This window comes from Sinocyclocheilus anshuiensis, unplaced genomic scaffold (assembly GCF_001515605.1).
Source record: "Sinocyclocheilus anshuiensis isolate Anshui unplaced genomic scaffold, SAMN03320099.WGS_v1.1 scaffold694, whole genome shotgun sequence".
Lineage (NCBI taxonomy): Eukaryota > Metazoa > Chordata > Actinopteri > Cypriniformes > Cyprinidae > Sinocyclocheilus > Sinocyclocheilus anshuiensis.
In genome coordinates this window covers 2,932,402-2,940,603 of record NW_015542477.1, presented here as the reverse complement: position 1 = coordinate 2,940,603, position 8,202 = coordinate 2,932,402, and positions in this window count along the sequence as shown.

Sequence of the window (8,202 nt, the reverse complement as noted above, 5' to 3'; positions counted from 1 at the left end):
TGTATAAAATAACATTTAACAAACTCGTGTTATTCGGGACAAAATCAGCACTCGTGTGATATTGCTCTCGCTGCTCGTGTGATATCGCTTATCGTATGATATAAATATGAGACAAAAAACTCATACAGGGGCATTTTTTGCACCAATATCTTGAATTTTAGGGCATAACTGCATTTATGAAGTTGTTGCCCTGCATCATATTTGTCAACAGTCAACTGTATGAAATGTAAGATGATGTACAGGTCTGGGGGCGTGACCAGTGCGTTAACTGCGTTAAAATATTTTAATCACGTTATTTTTTCATAACTATAATTACGTTAACGAGTTAAACTGGCAGCCCTATAGTCAAAATATATATAAAATATATATAATAAAAACAATGACACCAATAAAAAGAAAAAAGAAAATAATAAGAAACATAGCCTAAGACTTGTTCATAATAAGATCAATAACATTAAATTAGAAAATAGATAGCGTGCCGACTTTAAAAGCATTAAAAAAATTTGCATGACCACCTGCTATGAATTTGAATTTAACAACAATAGCGTCATTTAATCATTCGCTAACTTTAGAATGCACTATTTTTGTCAAATGCTGACAAGAACATGTCAACAGTAAAATTAGCGGAAATATTTTATTGTCATAAACAAAGCTTCTTTATTCACAGTGCAAAGGAATCGACAATGAAATTTACTGTTGATTATTTTCATCATCAATTATTCCTGATTTTATCAAGCAGCCATTGCAGCCCTAGTACAAACATTTCAAAATCAACTACAGTCTGAGAATTTAGTCAGCTTTGACCAGCAATTCTTTCATCTCAGCTAAAATGTAACTTTCTATTTTCTTTTCTTTTTTTTTTACTGTAGAGGACAGAGAAATTAGAATTTCTGAAAATAACAACTATTTTCTCATCGTTGTCTCTCTGTGTGTTGCGTTGCTTTAATCTCCTCGTGCACAGTAGACAGCATATAAAATCTAGACAGCAGGATACAAGGTGAGTCCCTAAGAGAAGCATTATTATATTACAGCTGTACCAGATGCACTCTTGAGCACTCCTTACATAAACCTCTACCTTAGCTCATATCAGAGGGAATATTGAATTTCCGAGGTTATACCCACTGGTATTAGCATTTCATTTTATAATTTAGTGGCTGACCTGAAGATTAAGTAATCAGTGACTTGAACAGCAGCATGACTACTGCAGTGAATCAAAAGATTAGTATGCAGGTTATTCAATGACATGGCAAAGTCATCTGGAGTGGTCCAAAGGTGGCCACTGCAATATAGATACCATTATATTGAAGAAGAAAAAAATCAAATGCAAAAACAATGAGATAGACCTGGACATTAGTGCAAAAGAAAAGCCAAGAAAACCTGGAGGGAAAACCCCATTTACAACAAGATTTAAAAAACAATATTCATCTAAAAATCAAGTTTCTGAGCTCTATCTTATGCCCTGAACGCTTGCATCCCTATTAAAGCATCCTGATAAATATGCAACCACTACTTCTAATTCTGATGGGACATGCAAATGAGCGATTGCAAACATTGCTTGATTAAGTGTCAAATTTTAATGAGATGAGCTATTATCGGTCCTAACTTAATCTAATGTTATTAAGGACGCAAAAAAATGAACTACAAATCTATGAAATATTTATATTTACAAGATTCAGGTCACAAATCTTGTCTGACGAGCATGACAAGAGAGCTGACATCATCGATTTCAGCGAGATTAATTCCTCCAACCTCTGGCAAGATGTTGAACCATGCAGGGTCCACTTATAACAAAACTTCTCAAGGGAAGAATATTTCCATAGCTTGCTAAAGAGGTTATTGTGATTTGATAGCCTGTGGAAATTACTCATTTCCAATGCTAATGGCAAATGCAACAGAAACAAGCGGAACGACCAGGGAATTTAACATATTAGAATTCTCTGCACAAAACGCTGTCTATAAATCACTGGATTTCTATGGTGTACATGACTCTGTATACTAGGTTTGAGTTTGATCAATGCATCATTTCTTTTGAGTGAGAAAGTAGTATATCTACAAGGATGGATGTTTCTTTAATTGCGGCATGAGGAAGAAATTTCAAACTATTTGTCCGCATAAGGTAATAATAACTGTAAGAGGAAAAAACAGATAACAGAGCCTATGATTAATAAGAAATTTCATTTCAACAGTGACCCAAAAAGGCCATTAAGATTTCCAGTCATGCATTTAACATTAATTATGACAAGCTTTCCATAAGCCTCCATGAAATTCAACGAGCAAAGAAAAGTTGTGCCGGAAATCTATTCAATGAATGCGGAGTCAACTGTAATTTCAGGCTTAAACATTTGTTGCTTCTTTTCATTTCACTTCAAGCATTTGAAATTTTACTCAAAGAATGTAAATGTTATGACAATATGTTGACTGAGTACTTGCAAACCTCGAGGAGGTGGCGGTTTGGAAACTATAATAATGAAAATTCTCTAAATGCAATGTAATATAAAACCCTTAGCTGGTTTCATAATACTAAAAAAGTAATTTTGGTTTCAACTGACAGAGAAAGGCTGATTGATCCAATACATGCCATTTTTAGTTGGAAGACTTTTGTATTGACAAGTAACGCCCATTATTCCTTAAAAGCTGAGTAGCAGCACTCTGATAGATTAGCAGAGCTTTTTTTAATCAGGGTTTGTGCAGGGTAACGGCAAAATCCCTGATAGCTCTAATTGAAATGTCCAGGCTTTACTCTACCTCTTCACTCCTCAAAGAGGCCACATACTAATCAAAAACAGAAGGATTAGAGTCTCAACATGTGCTGCTCAATCACTCTATCCACCATCTGTTAGATGAAGAACACACTCAACACTGATCTTCAACACCACTATAGTAGACTATAGAGTCATTTCATGAACAAATTCAAATTTATTTCAAATGGGTTCTCTGTACTATGGGAAATACTGTAATGTAATTAAGGTTAACTCTGTGATCGTTTTTTTGAAAAGTGACAAACAAACTGCTGAATCATAGTTTTGAATAGTTTCAAACACTCTCTGTTCCACAGAAATGAATTAAATGCTGTTTTTTGCTACTTTTACAGTGTTACTCAATTTCACACAATCCCAGAATGCAGTGCAGGCTTTGCAAAGATGTCATTATTCAAGGATTAACCAAGCCAACTATACGAAACCCGCAAGAAACACAAATATTAAATGCTGTTGAAGGGCATTTACGTAGACATCTTAAAGAAACAGTGACAAAACAAAATCGTGTTTAACTGTTTAGGGTCAGAGAGAATGTGGAAAATGGTCTGGTATAATATAATTCTGACTGTTTTAGGTGAAAGAAGTCTTGACTAAGATAAGAAGTGGCCCTCTGAGGAAAAAAGAAATCCCAACAAGAATATGCTGAACATGGTTAATATCTACTTTAACCAATGCTTGGATGGATTTAATGTACAACAGTGCAATTAATTAAACAAGATCAACAATTACTAATATGTACAAGGATATTTTCATATATTTTTTGTTATATATAACTTTAGAGTCACATTTTCATTTGAAAAAAAAAAAACAGTGCTGGCATATCAAATATTTTAGGTTTCAAGCCATTTGTGACCTCTGCCAGTGAAGTCTCTATAATCACACTAATAAGACCCAGATGTAGTCGAAGTTGTCAAGATTCAGTATTAACTTTTTTTTTGTCACATACACATTTACACACAGAACACAAACTGCAGCGAAATGTAAACCTGGTCAGCTCCTCAGACAGTGCTAGAAATTTCTGCCTTTCTGTGATTGCAGCAGAGATGAGTTTGACAGGTTTATTAATGCTTCAAGAGAAAGAGCATGTATGTTCCAGCCGTATGGCATTTCGAAAGAGATTCCAAGTAACAAAGCACTGGATAAAACAGGTCTTATTATTAGCTTCAGAACAGTGGGACTCCAGAAACATGAAAAGAAACAGCCATTAATGTCACAGAACTCAAACCCTAAACATACCATTTTGGACAGACACTCTGTATAAGACATAAATATAGGCCAGAAAATGCTGTTTCTTCCAGGATTCCTAGTATTAAAGTGTTCAAGGCTTTGAACAATCACTTGATTGTTCCTGAGCGAATATTTGAAACGTCAAAAGTTTTTCAATTGCATTTTGTTTGACATGCTGATGAGACCTCAATATTGGACTGCCAACTTATGAAGGCTGCATTCTTCAGACGTGACAACCCATGAATAGCCACATCTATGGATGTTCACTACACCAAGTCCTAATCTAAACCTCTGTGTCATTCATACTTCACAGAATCACTCACTGGACACAATGCTGAACTTCTCTACAACAGCTTTTGTGAATGAGCAGAGTGTATGACAGAATCTTCTCACATCGTTGCAGCAGATGTTTAATAATCAGTGCTGAGGGCCACATTTGAACAGATATGAAGGCTACTTTGTACTATTTTTCATTACTTGTGAAGGTTTGATTCTCATATAAAAGTCAGAGGGTCTGAAATGATCCCCAAAGCTACTTAATAGCCACTGCCAACTCAATTTTTAGGCATGATTTACTTAGACAAACATGCAGAATCCAAAACCAGATGGGAAATTGGTTTGACTAATAACTATTGTACATTTCATAATCCAAATTTTATTCTTATTCACAACCAAAATCACTGCAGCTTCACAGCACTCCCTGCAGATGTGGAGATTTCCGAATTAGTTTGCTTGAATGAGTCGTTTTAAGGAAAACGCATTTCAATAAACACAAAATCACATTCCCTCCAAGTAATTGCAAATGAAAAGCACAATGACAAATGGAGAAGTAATTTTGGCCCTAAAGGCTACGTCAAAATAATGGCAACACACACTAGCATTTCATTTTTCCACTTGAGGAAATGTGAGAGTCCTCTTGTCCTTTTGATCAAATTAGCAAAGGGGTAATTTTGCAACTAGGCTAAAATCAGCACCACTTTGTCGTCATCGACACCTAATGTGTCTAATTTGCGTAATAACACATCATGCTGAGACTCAGCAGGACTGTATCACTTTGGATAGATGATGCAGCATTTGATATCATAATAAAGGGTGTCTTCAGACTAAAGATCATGTTATTTTTTTCATTAAGTGCAAGGAGGCATAATCTCTCAAGCTTTTTCAGAACTCCACTAAAAAAAAGGTTGACCACATTTTTGCATATCCTAATTAAGACAAAACAAATATACAGTAACAGTATATCTCTATTTTTAAGCCTTTTGACAGTAACTGATATATATACACAATCATTCTCAGCTCTGAAATTACTTAAAAAGGTATTTTTTTTAGTCAGAAGAACCATTTGAACCAAATTGCCATTATTGCCTAGAACTAAAACACAGTAAAAATCTAGTTTAAAAAATGTTTTCCACAGCATTTTTACTATTAAAAAAATGTAAAAATTTTGTGAAAAAGTGAATGTAGTGCCCAACATTGCATACTTTTTTTTTTTTTGTTAAATTAATGCATGACCTGGTTTAAAAGGGCGGTTCTTGTTGGACATTTCAGTGAACACACAACCATACTGTGTATAAAATAGAATAGTTCATAAGTACGTGACTGCTGTAAGTTAAGGCATTATTAAAATTACAAATGCAAATGTAATGACACCATATGGAAATGTAATGGCCAAAAGGAAGTTCTCTCTGTTAAATCACTGTACTCCATTCTCTCTGTGTGAAGCTGGACCACAGCTGTGGCACCAAATTTCAATTTAATGCCATATAATTCCTGCCTTGGCTGAGAGAGAGTTAGAAAAGTGACAGGGGCTTCAATGGACAGCTCAGGCCTGGAGGGATGTTGGCTTGAGCACTGCAGGGGAGTCTGTAGCTTCCTGGCAACTTACTGGCAACCAATGACATCTTCTCTCTCCCTCCCTCTGTCCCAAAGAAAAAAAACACTCTTAACCCCTGACAACCTCCATTAAACACAACGAGTCTAATTCTACACTAGTGGAAGCTGCTTGTGCAGACAGTGGGGGCTATTCGGACAAGTATGTCTATTTGCTTAGGATACATACAATTTTTTGAAGAGGGACATGTCACGGTCAGATGTGGAGTATGTGAATTCTGTTACGAGCACTTGAGAACCAGTCTGAAAAGAGTGTTTGCCACTTTTTTTGATTTTCATTTGCCCTCAAAATCACCACTTCCATTTAAAAAAAAAGATATCCTTGAACACAGCATCGTGGGCTAAAGGGATACTGCACCTACCTGTCCTGTACAAATGAAAACACTGTTATGTCTTACTCATCCTCATGTCAACTGATTTTCTTTCTTTTTGGAAAAAATGTAAGACTGTGCTGGCCACTGTTTTTCATATACATTTATAATAAATGGTCACCGAAGATGTGAGCCTCAAAAAATATAACATGCATGGACCACTTTTTAATACGTTCATATTGTGCACACTATATTCAAAGTCTTCTGAAGTCATACAATAGCTTTCTGTAATGAAAAAACTCAAATTTAAGTTATTAAAAGGAAAATCATCAACTGAGATGTTGAAGTTGCAATGTAGCGACAGATCTTTTATTCTGTATTGTGACACACACATCCGAGTGAAAAAGATTATCAAAAAAAAAGTATGACAGGGATGATGACAGATGTGAATGTTAGCTTGAAGTTTTAAGAAAGGGGCGAAGTTAAAGTGGATGAAATGATTGAAGAAGTAATACGTTACCAAATTCAAACAATTTTAATATAATAAGATGCATTAAGATGCATTTAGAAAACAGACAGATTTCCATTTCATGTCTAATCTGGTTGAATTTGGATCATTAAATGCCAAATGGGACACCCTACAGTCTCATGGACTTAACTGACATGCATATTTGGCGGCCATTGTAAGTCTGCAAGACAGGGCACATGAAGGCCCTGTCCCAAACGACACACTTAATTCGCACTTGTGAACTAACGATAGGTGTTAATTCATCATTTTTGCTTTTTGTGCATTTTTGCCAAGCCCGAACTGAGGCGAGCTCCGTAACAGACTTCTACTCAACAGTCAAGGCAGCATTAAGTTGAAAAAGTTTGGACTGAGGCTGTGTCCCAAATGGCACACTTCATGTGCACTTGCAGTCTTACAAAGGCTTCCGTGTCCATGTGACCTTTAAGTCCATGAGACCGTAGGGTGTCCCATTTGTCATTTTAGCTTTCTGATGTGTGTTAGGAAGCAGTGCTGGCCCATCCAGCAGGCGGTACAGGCGGTCGCCTAGGGCCCCGCCTTAAGGGGAGGGCCCCGCGGCCTAGAGGTTGTCAATTCAATTTCAAGGTGTGTTCGACTTGAAGAAGTCCACGAGACCGTAGGGTGTCCCATTTGTCATTTTAGCTTTCTGATGTGTGTTAGGAAGCAGTGCTGGCCCGTCCAGCAGGCGGTACAGGCGGTCGCCTAGGGCCCCGCCTTAAGGGGAGGGCCCCGCGGCCTAGAGGTTGTCAATTCAATTTCAAGGTGTGTTCGACTTGAAGCGGCACGGTGCAGACAGATCGGTGTTTGACATCGAAGTACCGCGAGAGCTATATACTAATGGACAGTTCTGCATGCTTTCCTATCCTATTGCAGTACTTTGATGTCAAACACTTATTGATCTGCAGCGCCCCTTTAAGTCAACACACATACAGATGACGCACCAGGGGTGTACAGTACGTTTAAACATTTAATGACGTTTTTGCTCTAAATTAATTTCATAACATCAGTCGAGTGTTTGAAATAACTTTCTTTTGTGATCTGACGTCGTTTCATATCACAGAATGAGGCAAAATCATTTTATAATATTCTGTACAGTGATAAAGGCTATGTCGAATAGCACTGCATTATAAATATACATTATGCATATAAAAAAAATACCCGTGATGGCTTGAAGAACAGAGATACACCATTTAGTCACAATCATGTGTTTATTGTCTTCATTCTTCATCAGTTAAAACGTCCTATCTGTTTTTTATTCAGCTACTGCAGCGATAGCATATGCCTTTGTCCATACTATTTCCTCTAACTTGATTTTTGTGAGTATCTCTTTTTATGATTTTTTTCTCTTATGGTTTTACTGCACGAGGGCGCCCTCCGGCTACCAGTATGAATGAAACAGCTACAGTTACTCACTACTAGTGTTGTCAAAAGACCCGGTATTTCGGTACCAAGTCGGTACTAAAAAAATGAAAACGTTACGGTACCAGGTTTT